Source organism: Dermacentor andersoni, chromosome 10 (assembly GCF_023375885.2).
Source record: "Dermacentor andersoni chromosome 10, qqDerAnde1_hic_scaffold, whole genome shotgun sequence".
In the NCBI taxonomy this organism is placed as follows: domain Eukaryota; kingdom Metazoa; phylum Arthropoda; class Arachnida; order Ixodida; family Ixodidae; genus Dermacentor; species Dermacentor andersoni.
In genome coordinates this window covers 139,534,642-139,549,563 of record NC_092823.1, presented here as the reverse complement: position 1 = coordinate 139,549,563, position 14,922 = coordinate 139,534,642, and the positions used below count along the sequence as shown (strand labels likewise).

The 14,922-nt window shown below is 50.6% G+C and overlaps 1 protein-coding gene across 1 annotated transcript in view; it reads right to left on the bottom strand.

Moving 5' to 3' along the window:
• The window catches only part of LOC126545206 (aldehyde dehydrogenase 1A1-like), a 187,636-nt gene that overhangs the window by 25,483 nt on the left and 147,231 nt on the right, over positions 1-14,922 (bottom strand). The window lies entirely within an intron of this gene.

Genomic DNA, 14,922 nt, shown 5'->3' with positions numbered 1-14,922 from the left:
TATGCATGCAGACATGGACACAAGATGGAAACCGACAGCACAAACGCCGTATATCAACTGAACGTGTAGAAATTCGGCCTTGTTAGCACGACATACTGCTGGGGACGCGCAAAAAAAAAAACGAAAAAAAAGAAGAAACAGACAGACGTCGTGTTGCACCCACCATCTGTCCCTGTTTTTTCCACCTCACTTGCAGCATCAAGTGAAAGGTCGCACAGTGGTGGAAACGAACGTAAGCACAGAAGACTTATTTGCGCGTATTCGAGAATGGCATCGCCACCCCTCAAACTTATCCGCGCGAGCTCTGGAGAGGCAGCACCAGCTGTTAATCAGGAAGACACGCGGGCCTAGCCTGTGCACCGAAAAGGGCAAGTGCAGCTTATCGGTGACGCCACACTATCGGAAGACCGCACGAAATCGCTTGAATGGGGTCCCCCATATGGCGCCGGCTGAAAAGGTAGGACTTGCTAGACCTATAGCAAGAAGGGCCGATGAAAGCGTTCAGTCAAGGTGTGTGTCGGAGTGCATTGATGTGTGCGCCAGGACTAAAACAAAGCGTGGTAAAGCCCAGCGGTTTGATAAGACTGTGGACTGTCTATTTAACAATGGGTTAAGGGTCACTATTTCGGACAAAGAAGGTACTTTTGTGATGATACCTAGAGAGGTTCACTAGGAAAAGGCAAGTTTGGCTATTCGTAAGAACATTAAACAAGAGAATAGTAATGTAGCCAAAGTGGACGAAAAGGCAGTGGCGCTTCTTGATGCTTTAAGCGCAGAAAGCCTTTACAAGCGTGGTAAGAAAGCGAAAGAAGGACAGTTAAAGGTTTTCTTCTCTGTGAAGACCCACAAACCGGAGACACTGTTCCGAGTTATCGTGACTGAAAGTAACACTTGGCAAAGCGAAGTTTCCGCGTTTTTACAAGGCCACCTTGTTCCGCTTAAGCTGGTCGATCCCCTGGTCATTCCGAAATCTGAGAATGTTGTTGGCTACCTCTCGTCCAATAATCCAGGAAGATGTGCAGCTTTTAGTGTGGGCGTAGAGGATCTTTTTTATTCTTTACCTCACAAGCAACTAAATAAGTGCAAAGGCATGCATTACGGAGCAGAATGACGAAACGCCGTTTGTAGAAAAATGTGGTGTTACTGTTGAAAGTTTCCTTGAACTTTTATCATGAGGTCGACAATGACTGGATGGAATGAATTGCTTTTCATACAGAAGGCTGGTGTCTGTATCGGATCCACAGTGGCTCCCGTCCTGAGTAGCATTTTCTTGGCGCAGGTGGAAAGTGGCATTAGACCAGCGTCTTTCTGCGATAGCCATCAAGACGTTCAGATATTTATTTATTTATTTACTTTGTAAAGGGGGGTTTATTCGGCTCGCAGAGCAGCAGCGACAAACTCAGCACCAGTAGGTAGGGCGCAGCCAGCGAACGAACTGGGTACGTGCCACGCGATGGCAACGCGGCTTTTCAGCCTGCCGATCTTCTTCGTCACAATCACCCCCGGAATTGAAGAGTAGCCATCCTGGCGACCTAGGAAGAGGTGGGCGGATCGTAATACTGCTTCAGCCGGTCAATGTGCACAGTCTCTAGCCCCCGACGACGCAGATCGGAAGATGGCGATACGGGTTCGACCACGTAGTTCACTGGTGATGTTTGTGCAACCACGCGGTAGGGTCCGTGGTACTTCGGGAGGAGCTTGGACGAAAGGCCAGGAGCAGCAACAGGCGGGACCCAAAGCCACACGAGTGAGTCGACGGGGAAGGGGTAAGGGGGAGGATTGAGGTCATGGCATTCTTTTTGGCGGCACTGTTGAGCAGACGTCAAAGATCGGGCCAGTTGGCGGCATTTCTCTGCGTGCTGAGCAACCGTAGAAACAGGTGAGTATTCAGCAGGGTCTGGCCGGTACGGGAGAACCGTATCAATGGTGCTGGAGGGATGGCGGCCGTAAAGCAGAAAGAATGGTGAGAATCCGGTAGTGGCTTGAGAGGCAGCGTTATATGCGTAAGTGACGAACGGAAGTACAAGGTCCCAGTTGGAGTGGTCAGATGCAACATACATTGATAGCATGTCACCAAGAGTTCTGTTGAATCGTTCTGTTAAGCCATTGGTCTGTGGATAAGCAGTAGTAGTGCGGTGAATAATTTGGCATTCAGATAGGAGTGACTGCAGGACATATGAGAGGAATACGCGGCCCCGATCGCTCAACAGTTCACGAGGTGCGCCATGGCGGAGAACGAAGTTGTTTTGAATGAACGAGGCGATGTCTTTTGCTGATGCGGCAGGCAAGGCGGCGGTTTCAGCATACCGTGTCAAATGATCTCCGGCGACAACAATCCATCGGTTGCCAGCGCCAGTAGATGGAAGAGGGCCATATATATCAATGCCGACACGGTCAAATGGCTGCGCTGGGCAGGGAAGTGGTTGGAGAGGTGCGGTGGAGAGATGCGGGACACATTTGCGTCGCTGGCAGGCAATGCAGGAGCGTACGTATTTGTGGACGAAGGTGTACATCCCTCGCCAATAATATTGTAGGCGAAGCCGTGTGTAGGTTTTTGACACTCCGCCGTGACCACACTGCGGGTCAGAATGAAAAGCGGAGCAGAACTCTTGTCGTAGGTGGCGAGGCACTACTAAGAGCCATTTGCGGCCGTCATTGTGGTAGTTGCGGCCGTATAAAAGTCCGTCCCGGATTGTGAAATGATGCGCCTGTCGGCGTAGCGCTCGAGGTGCCGAAGTTGCCGGAGGATTTGACAAAATGTCGAACATCATGACGATCCATGGGTCTTTTCGTTGCTCCGGTACCATGTCCAGGATGTCAAGTGGTGAGATGTCATGTCGGTCGGTAGAAGTGCTGCTGTCTGAAGTAACTGGGGAGCGCGAGAGGGCATCGGCGTCGGCGTGTTTGCGTCCAGAGCGATAGACGACACGGATATCATATTCCTGGATTCGGAGGGCCCACCGAGCGAGGCGGCCCGACGGGTCTTTTAGGTTGGACAACCAGCAAAGAGCGTGATGATCCGTCACCACGTCAAAGCGTCGACCGTAGAGATATGGACGAAATTTTTGAAGAGCCCATACGATAACCAGGCACTCTTTTTCTGTTACTGAGTAATTGGCCTCAGGTTTCGTGAGGGCACGACTGGCATAGGCGACTACGTATTCGGCATTAGTGTTCTTGCGTTGTGCGAGCACGGCACCAAGGCCGACACCACTGGCGTCTGTGTGAAGTTCTGTAGGTGCGCTGGGATCAAAATGGCGCAAGATTGGCGGAGACGTGAGTAGGTGACGAAGAGTCGTAAAGGCATCATCAGAGGCTTCCGACCAAGCAGAAAGTTCATTGTCGCCTTGGAGAAGTTGGTTTAGTGGTGCGGTCACAGTAGCGAAATTGCGAACGAAACGTCGAAAATAAGACCATAGGCCAATGAAACTGCGTAGTGCTTTCAAGTTAGTGGGCTTTGGAAATTCGGATACGGCGCGAAGTTTAGCACGATCAGGAAGAATTCCTTCTTTGGAGACAACGTGGCCTAATATAGTCAGTTTTCGAGCTGCAAATCGGCACTTCTTTAAGTTAAGCTGGAGACCACCATTCCGGAGACAGGTCAAAACTTGATGTAAACGCCGAAGATGGGTCGGAAAATCAGGAGAAAAGACGACAACGTCGTCGAGGTAGCAGAGGCAAGTATGCCACTTCAGGCCGCGTAGTATGCCGTCCATCATGCGTTCGAAGGTGGCGGGCGCGTTGCACAGACCGAACGGCATTACAGTGAATTCGTACAAGCCGTCTGGTGTTACAAACGCGGTTTTCGAACAGTCAGCGTCAGCCATGGGCACCTGCCAGTAGCCAGAGCGGAGATCTAAGGAGGAAAAGAACTCCGCTCCTTGCAAACAGTCAAGTGCGTCGTCAATACGTGGCAACGGGTATACATCCTTTCGGGTAATCTTGTTAAGCCTTCGATAATCGACGCAAAATCGTATGCTGCCGTCTTTCTTTTTAACTAGGACGACTGGTGATGCCCAAGGACTACTAGAAGGCTGGATGACACCGCGATTGAGCATATCGTTCACCTGGTCATTGATGACGCGCCTTTCAGTCGCCGATACTCGGTAGGGACGCTGTCGAATTGGTGCGTGGCTCCCAGTGTCGATTGTGTGCGAAACAGTCGTTGTGCGGCCGAGTGATGTTGCTTGGCAGTCAAAAGACGAAGAGAAGCCTTGGAGCAAGCGAAGAAGTTCGTCGCGCTGCGTCGTTGTAAGGTCACTGGCAATAGCTGGCGTAAAAGAACGCGGCAGTGACTGAGGAGGCGGTGCCTCGAGAGCCCCAAGATAAGTGGAGTCGTCCATCGTGTCAAATATTGAAGGTGAGGTCAGTGGCTCTGCTCTGCCAAGGCTTTCACGGCGGCGTAAAGTAATTGGTTCAGCCGATGGGTTGGAGACGCACATGAGAGAGGCGCCAGCTTTGAACTCGAGGACGGCGAACGGCAGTGGTAGTGAACGGCGGCGAACTAAGAGTTCGGACGGAGCGAAGAGTACTGTGCCGTCTACAGATTCGCAAGAGATACTGACAAGAGTGGAAGACCAGGCAGGTATAACGGTGTCGTCTGAAACAGCGACTATGCGACAATGGTCCTTATGGTCAGCGATAATATCGGTCGAAAACTGAAACAGCTCGATTTCAGCGCGGGCGCAGTCAATGATCGCATGATGTGTGGAGAGAAAGTCCCAACCTAATATGACGTCGTGTGAACATGATGGCAACACGATGAATTCTATAATATAGAGGACCTCTTGAATTACGACGCGAGCAGTGCAGGCGCCGGATGGCTCGACGTGCTGCGCGTTCGCAGTTCGAAGAGACAGTCCAGAAAGTGGCGTCGTCACTTCTCCGATCTTGCGGCAAATACGGGCATCTATCGCTGAAAGTGCAGCGCCGGTGTCGGCAAGTGCTAGCGTCAATGTTCCTTCGATTTCGACTTCAATAACATTCTTCGGGGAAGTGCGAGGCCTTATACATTTCGCTGGCACCGCAGTTCTCGCCTCCTGAACTGCGATATTTAGTTTTCCTGGCGCAAAGGGCTCCGCCGCCGGTGCATGGGGGAAAGCGAGCGGCGGCGAGGAGAAGGTGAACGGCGAGCGGCGGAGAATGCGGTGTCGACGGCAGAAGGAGATTCAAAGGCGTCCGAATAGTTGCGGCGTTGTTAGAAACGTGTCGCATACGGACGCACATTGTTCGGGACGTTCGGTGTAAGCATGCGACAGTGACGTGCCACGTGTCCAGCACGGCCACAATAAAAACAAATCGGACGGTTGTCTTCCGTGCGCCAATGGTCTTGAGGTCGTGCATAGTTCACCAGTGGACGCACATGAGGGGATACGGGTGGGCGCAAAGGTGGGCGTAGGGGGCCGTAGGTCTGTGGCGCAGGCCTCATCGCGACTTCGGCGTACGTCAGGGGAGCGGCCGTCGGAACCTGTTGAAGAGAAGGCGAAATGTGGTCGGCTACCTGCTCCTTGATGATAGATTGGAGAGCGGGCGCCAACGGAGTACTCGGCTGGCCGTGTGCAAGTGGAATCAAGGAAAGCTGACGAGCCAGCTCTTCACGGACGAACTCCTTGATCTGTAGCAGCAGCGAAGTGTTATCCGGGGCAGCAGTCAAGCTCGACATTGAAGTGGCCTGAGGTGTAGATTGGCGGGTGGCTACGCGTTGTTTGCGCAGTTCGTCAAATCTTTGACACAGACTGACGAGTTCAGAGACTGTCGAGGGATTTTTCGCCAACAGCATCTGGAAGGCGTCGTCTTCAATGCCTTTTAAGATATGGCGGATCTTCTCGGCCTCAGGTATTGCGGCGTCAACGCAATTGCAGAGGTCGACAACATCTTCTATATAGCTCGTAAATGTCTCCCCGCACTGTTGCGCACGGCCACGCAACTGTTGCTCAGCGCGAAGCTTGCGAACCGCGGGGCGCCCAAATACTTGTGTCACGTTAGTCTTGAAGGCCGTCCACGTCGTCAGATCACGTTCGTGGTTGCGGTGCCACACGCTGGTGACACTGCTCAAATAAAACGACACGTAATTAAGTTTTTTGGTGTCGTCCCAGTGGTTGTGGATGCTCACCCGGTCATAGTCAGCGAGCCAGTCTTCGACGTCATGGTCTTCGGTACCACTGAAGATTGGCGGGTCGCGTTGCCGCAACGGGCCGGGGCGGGTTGTGGTTGTGGTGGTTCTTCTTCCGGCATTATGAAGACGGGTTGCAGCGTCCGATTACGAAGTTCCAGAGTTCTGGTTGTACCCAGCAGCTCCACCAATTGTAAAGGGGGGTTTATTCGGCACGTAGAGCAGCAGCGACAAACTCAGGACCAGTAGGTAGGGCGCAGCCAGCGAACGAACTGGGTACGTGCCACGCAATGGCAACGCGGCTTTTCAGCCTGCCGATCTTCTTCGTCACAATTTATTTATTGAACATACCTTACAGGCCCCTTGACAGGGCATGAGTAAGGGGGGTAATAAAGAGTAAAGTCACTTGTCAGTGTACAAACGTACGGCTCAAATTTGCAGGTTAACACAAAGGAGAGGAATCGATGATAATGTGGTATGACGGCAAATATAAGGTTGGGCGGGAAAAAGGATAACACAAAGAAAAAAAAAATTACCGACGATTACGTTACTTCCTAATGCGAAATTTGAGCGCAGCAAATAAGCTGTTTCACCTTTTCGATAGATTGAGGCAAAGAAATCGAGCAACACATGTATGCGCTATCACAGAATTTTTTTTTTATTTTTCACACGTATTCCTTTAACAAAGACTCCACTAACAGTTCTTGACAGTCATGAAGGAAGCTTTGTGGTCGGAGAAATAGACTGATATATGTTCGACTTGGTACACCAATGCTTGATTCTCAAAGACGAGATCTATACAAGTGCCTCGCGAGGTTGTCACAGCCGTGGGACGCGTTACGAGCGAGAGGAACGGGATGTTCTCCAGCATAAGTGTTAGGAAATTGCTGTTTGTCTTTATGTCAACATTAAAGTCCCATCGGTCGTCTCGCTCATGGCTCAGAAAGAACTGGCAGATAATTTCGCAGTGGCGAACGGCAGCGGCAATTTCGGCTCGGGCGGTGCACATATACAGATCCGCCGCCACCGATCTGGCTCTCTGATTGCCTCCGCACAGGGCGAACGGCAGCGGCAATTTCGGCTGGGGCGGTGCACATATACAGATCCGCCGCCACCGATCTGGCTCTCTGATTGCCACCGCACAGGGGTTGCATTGGAGGAGGAGCGAAGAAAGGAATTAAGTTCGAGCCGGCGCTTTGACAACCGGAGACTCGCAGGAAGAGGGGGGAGGGGGGCGGCGTGTACACCCAGCGGCAAACGATGGGGGCAGAAGCGCGCGCAGCAAGCGGACAACACGATAAATGGAGGAGGGAAGAGATAGCAGCGACTGACTGATGCCGCTGACGCCGATAGTGAGTCAACCCCAGCTGCGGAGTTGGTTTCAGGGACAACGCCGCCGATGCCGACACAAACAATAAGATACCCTCGCTTCCGCAGCGCTAAGAACCAGGTCTAGCCGTGGGAAGGTGGTCACGTATTCGTCGACGTGCCGGGGCCTACGTGAAATAACCGGCGCGTCGGCAACTGAAGAGCACCCTATCCGCCACACAAGAACAGGGGGGGGGGGACCCTTTCCTCCTCTTTCTGCATGGCGGCGACAGTGTTCTATGCAGTCACGTTATCTTGACTCTCTAGCGGCGTCAGCGGCATCCAGCGGTATCAGTCGGTCGCTGCTAGCGCTGGAGGGATGAAATGGGGGCGGAGCTGGTTACGAGGCCGACGACAACGCCGACGACGACGCGAAACCCAGGAACGGACGCCAAAGAGCTGCGCTCTAAAAAAGAAAAAAAGTATTGGCTGGCATTATACATATGGCAAAACTGCACGCACGAACTATAAAGTATACCGATTACAATGACAACAGTAAAGAGAAAAGTACTACAACCAAAGATAGACTGACAAATATGCGGATTCTAGGCGCATGAACAGTTGCCAGGGTTTTAAAGACGCACAATGGTAGGGCATGATAAAAACGCAGGAACTAATCGCGTGCACACTAAAAACATTTATCAATATAAGAAATGCAGATGGGTGCAAAGTGGGATACTAAAAAAACACGTGCAGTGGTACAAAAAATGACGAATGGCTTTGGTCTTAAAGCTGTCAAAATAACAAATAAATAAATACATGGGTGGTATACAGAACATGGCACCGGAAGTAAAACAAAATTGGAGAAACTAGTGGCAAGTTTTTATTGCGAAAAGAAAGAGTGCAGGAGTAGACGGAAACTATCGTGGTCTGGTTCGGATGCGACGTTGTCTGGAAGACCATTCCACAAACGTATGGCACGAGGAAGAGCAGATGAGTTGAAGGTGGAAGTTGACCCATATAATCGCTTGAAGCTTAAGTGATTATGCAACCGACGTGATGTGATGGAAGGAGCATCAAGGTGAAGTGGGAATGGTCTGTTGAATATGTTGATGATTTTTTGGTTCTAATTAATAGAGACCACTCAACCAACAAGTTGGACGAAATAATGGGTCTTTTAAGTGAGCTTGGTCAGGGGTTCTAGGTTCACCTCGGAGCAACCAAAAGAGGACGAATGCCTTGACCTGAGGCTACGTTTTTAGACGACCATGTCTGTTCAGGATATTTCCCCCGTCCTGCCAAGCCCCCGCTGAACCTCACCTGAGGTCATTCTACATCAGTCAAAAATGCGATTTGCATCTCTGTATTTCGGGCCGCCCTGGTAAAAACATGTGGGCATGCATTGGGTGATGCCTTCGCACGTCAGGTGGTCAGGCTGAAGGAAGCTGGGTACTCGGGTAGCTTAATAACGGGCAGCTGTGAGAGGTTGATTAAATGGGTAAAAAACTCGAGGAGGCAGGAGGCCGAAGAAAAGAGTAGGAAGAATAACGTAGTAGTGGTACTCTATGCACACTGTTTGTCCCATGACCTGAAGAACGTTACAGGTCGTTACAATTCAAGAGGTCCTCGTATCTCGGAACAAAACTATAATGTTTGGAATTTCGGCGTGCATTTATATCGCGACACTGCAGTGAAAGGTTAGACGGTGTAATGCTTCGCACGTCAGGTGGTCAGGCTGAAGGAAGCTGGGTACTCGGGTAGCTTAATAACGGGCAGCTGTGAGAGGTTGATTAAATGGGTAAAAAACTCGAGGAGGCAGGAGGCCGAAGAAAAGAGTAGGAAGAATAACGTAGTAGTGGTACTCTATGCACACTGTTTGTCCCATGACCTGAAGAACGTTACAGGTCGTTACAATTCAAGAGGTCCTCGTATCTCGGAACAAAACTATAATGTTTGGAATTTCGGCGTGCATTTATATCGCGACACTGCAGTGAAAGGTTAGACGGTGTAATGCTCAATTAATCTCTAATTGATACAACGGCCTGTCTGCCCTACAAGAACACGACCGCAGCTAAAAGAATTCTTACGCATCACGCCTATACGACATTCTGCCAACTTGTTGATGTGCTTTACTCACCGTGGTTCTAGGCAGCACCTGGCGCGCCTTCTTTGGCCCTATTCTTTATTTCTCATCATGGCGGCGCGTAACTTCCATGACTTAGTGGAAGCCATAAACATAAATGCTAGCTCCCGTATCTACTCCCTACTTTCCTAAAGCGCTGCGGGAAGGAATTTATTTATTTATTTTATTGTGGATACTGCGATCTCAAATAGAGATCATAGCAGATGTGATACATAAAGTGTTTACATAAATATGCGCAAACGCGATAAAATAAAAACTACGTATATAATAGTGAATGAATATAAGAATTTGTTAAATGTCGAAAGCAGAAAATTGATGAATAACACAAATAATTTAGAGATAAAACAGCAAACCCCCAATAAAACCAAGAAGGCAGAACAAGACCCCATAACACTGCACGCCCCACAAACCCTAAATAGCACAAGAAAGAAAGCACACACAAACATAATTAACGCTGCTCAAAGAATTATTGTAAATATTTCTAAAACGATGACAATGAATCCTGGGTTACAACAGCATTGGCAAGGCTATTCCATTGTACAATGGTTCTGAGAATAAAAGAGTGCTTAAAGCAGTTATTACGGGGAACTAAAGGTATTAATGCAAATGAATGTCGTTGTCTTGTAGCAAAGCCTTCGGATTAAGGGATAATATGTGATGTACCTTTATTATAATATCCCTTTACTAGCTGGTAGCAGTACTTTAGTCGACAAATTCGGTTTCTGTTGATAACTGAAGGTAATCCACTTCGCGTGATGAGTTCAGTAACTGACGTATGCCCGCAAGAATCATAAATATATCGCACAACTATTTTACACACCACAGCGATGTAAGGAATACACACGAAGTTTTTCTTATTCTAAAAAAAAAGAATTAAATTCTGGTCTTTTACGTGTCCGAACCACGATGTCATTATGATCCATGCTGTAGTGGGTGACTCCACATCAATTTGGACCACCTGGAGTCCTCTGACGTTCACCCAATGCACTGTACACGGGCGTTTATAGACCAATTAAATCCTAGCTGCGGGATTTGATTCCGTGCCACTGGGCTCAGCAGCACGACGCCACAGACACTACACGTCCACGGCGGGTGCTTTCTTATTCTCATTGCTTCGTTTAACGATCTGCGAACTGGAAAAGAAATGATAAACTTCTTCAAGCGTTCTGAGAGAGAGACTTGTGTAACGCGAAAATAACATGCTTATAATAGCCGTTTAGCTTGGGTGCTAAAGCTGACGCTCATTTTGTGCACACGCGACTTGGTGGGAGAGGACTGAAGGCAAGACATTGCTATTCCATTTTTTCACTACTTCAGAGTGCTTGGACGAAACGTTGAGCAGCGGTTTTGACGATGTTGTACTGCACTGCAAACACACGTGGTTAACCGGAAACTTCGAGGTCATGTCAGGAAATTATAAATTTGGTCAGGCAATTAATACGTGAACCTTAACCCCTCCCCCATTCTTACTTTGAATTCGTCAGTTAGAGACAATGACAATGTAAAAATGATCGCTAGAACAAAAAACAAGTAACCGTTGGTCTAGTGCAATATCTTAAGTACACGGTCCCTCAAGGAGCGGTCTAACTCATTTTCAACCCTACGTAAAGAAATATCGCTAGGAGAGAGGCCAACCTTAGAACACGTACACATTCCTGGCTTGTGTAGAAACACACCACCCTTCCACTGTGCTAGCGTCGACTTCAAATACATGAACAAGACTTCCAGGAACGCAGCCCTCGTTGAAACACCACATTTGTTTGTGAAAACCGATTCCTATAGTTGTTCGTCGAATCGCTCTTTAACACATCTCGACAATCCGGCAGGCGGCAGAGAGAAATAAAGGTCCTAAATACCTATTGGAAAGCTAAACATCTACCTCGATTATTCTCTTTCAGAAACTTAACTAGTGCCTGGGAGTTAGGTATACGGAACGGGTCTGAAAAGTTTAGTGAAGCTAAGCATTTCTGCAGGCACCTAGCGACAATACACGACCAAGGCCCTTTCTTCAAAACAATCACTCGAAAAAGGGAGTCTGCTATTCATGCGCTTTAGATAAAAAAATTGCTGTTCTAACGTGAGCAATTTGGACTTCTTGACATTAGCAACAATCTTCTCTAGCTATGCCACATCAGAAGATCCACTGCGTGTTCCTTAAGACGAAGCTTTAACTCGGGTGCTCCTATATAAAGGCATGTAAAAGGAGAATTCGCTTTTACAGCGAAGCTGTATATGGTTAGGGCTCGCTGTATTTTTGTTCTCCGTGAACAAAAACTACCTTCATCAATGGCTCATACTCCAGTAAGCATGCAAACGCTGTAATCGCTCATAGCCCCGCAAGGCAGAGGCTACAAGCACTCAGCAATATGAAGCGAACAGTGCTTACATTCTTTGGAATCACACATACAACATACAGAACAGCATGTCGAAAACTGTCACTATCGGTGGCTCATACCCCCGTAAGGCAAAGGTTACAAGCACTGAGCAAAGTGCAGCCAAATATATATAAGCGCTATGTAAAGGACCAAGACGAACACACTGATTAGATGGGCTTACAAGACGGCGCTGGGCTTAATGGAGACCACTAGTACGGCTCGGCCCCTGCAGCTCGGCGTCGAGTGTTGCACCGTGCTTAGCGACTCGAGGAACGCCGTGCGCAACTTTGCCAAGGGGCGAGTATGCGCGCCGGGGGCACTGGCCGGGGGCCACCATCATTGGCAAGGTCCGGCTCGAAGACAGCGGCAGCAGCAACCGTATCATGTGGTTCCCGGCGCACGCCGGCGAGCGTGCATCCTCACCGAACCACAATGAGACGGCCCATTCGGCGGCGCGAGCGCTTACCCTCCGCGCCCCCGAGAGTGACCGTTCTGTGCGGTGGTTTAAAACCAAGGACCGAGTGACCAGTTATGGCGAAGTTACGAAGTTACCACTTAGCACTTAGCACGAAGTTACCACTTAGCTCGACGGAAAATGCCGGCTTCGCACCCGGCACTCACTCGGGAGGTTGCCCCCATCCTAAGGCGGCAACCACCGGTAACACACCGTGTCACTCCTCGCCCCGGTAGTGTTACGCGTGCTTCACCGAGAACTCCATCCGAGTGGTGTGTGCGGTGTTTGTGCAGTAGGTCCGGCAGACAAATGGCACATGTGGGACTGTGTCAGGTACCCGACCGAAGCGAACTCCAGGACATACCCGTCTGAACTTGAATGTGCAGTGCAGTCTACAGACAAGGGCACTCTACTATGGGCCATCCAGCAGGCCCGGGGTGCGCTAGAAAAAGCACAAGCTTCACGACCCACCACAAACAGGCCGAACTGGGGTAGTGCAGAGTAGGGTACAACCCCGGGTCGACACTTGGCCAACGTCACCACGCGTTAAGCCGTCGGTTGCCGGCATTTCAATAAAGTTATTCCTATCCTATCCTATATATAAGAAAGGAAAACGAAGAGCCCATGCCATTTGTGTTCAACAGCAAGTATGGGAACAGCACGTACAGTTCGAACTCCGGAAGAGCAACGTGCATACGAGGAGAGAGAGAGAGGGAGATAAAGCATCTTTAATGAAAAGTCCCAACTGGGTTTGAAAAGGGAACGCAGAGGCTGGGAGGCTAGCCCCATAAAGCTCCCCTTTTCGTCAGACGCAGGTAAAGCCTTTCAACCATAGCGGCGTGCTCCGCCAGCCGGACAGCCCAGAGCTGGTCTTCTGGGCATTCGCTGAGCAGTATAGCCTGCCACTGCTCAGGGGTTTTTATTTTAGCATTGTGGTTTATGCTGTGCCTGATATTGTTTGGAGCCGATGGGCATGCCGCTATAATGTGATGGAGGTCTGCACGTGGAGTACTGCATGTTTCACAGTGTGATGAGTAGGCTTCCGGGTGTATTCGGTACATGAGTGGTGGCGTAGGGAAGGTGCTTGTTTGTAGAAGTATCCATGCAGTTGCTTGGTGTCTGTTTATTTATTAACGCGACAGCGTTAAGGAGCTCGTCTCGCAGAAAAGCCGGTGTCGTCGGTGTCGGCGGCGTTGGCCGTGAGCGATAAATACCGGGAGACACTTAATAAATAGAAAACAACTTGCAAGATGGGCTAGGTGGAAATCGAACCAGGGTCTCCGGAGTGTGAAACGGAGACGCTACCACTCAGCCACGAGTTCGATGCTTCAAAGCGGTACAAAAGCGCCTCTAGTGAATGCGGTGTTGCCTTAGAAACATGCCGTAGAAAGTTATACTGTGGTGTATATCGGTAATTATGAGCATGTAACTGACAGAAGTCGCAGTTACGCGAGTAGCGAAGTACGTTTCCGCTACATTTCTTTTGCTGCGCTCTGCTACACGCAGAGCCATCTTGCGTTAACCACAGAAGACCCCTCCTCGCTATGTGCGGCGCTGCCCCGACGCGTGGCGCGCCACTCGCCCGCTTCTCCCCTTCGGGCCGTGCGGGGACCGGTACGAGGATGCCCCACTACCCTTGCGTTTAATAAGTTTTCTCGCTCTCTCCCCTTCCAACTTCCAGCGTGCATCACTCGAACCCTCGTGTTTAGGCGATGCGGCTCCTATTTCCGCTCACAGCGCGATTCCTATGTGCAGCGTCCGATGCGGGACGCCTCTGACGTGATCGCTGCGCCGCAGCGCGTCTGGTGAAAAAGCGTCCCCTGCGATGTGTGCCCAGCTGCTTCGGAGGAGCCATGCGTCTGCGTGGTGTTCCCAAGCGAGATAGAGGACGATCCCATCGAGGCGTCAGGCCCATCGTTTGGCTCGCGTAGATCGTTTCTTCCTCAGAGACACCGAGTTCTTTGGTTCGTTCCGCTTGCTCAGGCGCACGTTTCGTTGCCGCGCCGAACGCTGGGCCACCGAACGCCTGTTCGGAAGTGCAGCGTATCGGCTCCGCCGATTTTCGGCAGGAGCCGCGGATAATTTCATCTGAGCCCATCCACGTTACGACCATCGGACGCCGAACGTCATCCGGCATCCCTGGATACAATTTCCAACGAGGTGGGCCCATTTAAAGCTTTTCCTGAGTGTTTCATCGGTCGGCCACGCCGGCGGGTCGGCTAAGCCTCACGGCAGAGCCACCGCCCGGCGCGACGGGGCAACCGTTTCGCGCCACCACAAGATGTCTCAGCAAGCCACATACCGAGGATATGACCCAGACTCGATGAACTCGGCCACCATACAACCCAGCGGCAATAGAGAGCAGCCGCTTTCAACCTTGAAGAGCCCCGCGCTCGTTGCCGCGATCGCTCGACGAACGCAGGGCTCGACGAACGCAGCGGCCATGGATGCGGCCTCCTCGGACGCTCCCGCTGGCGGCGTTCGCCCCTGCAAGCCACCATCGCCCGCCTCGCGCGTTTCGGACGGTAAA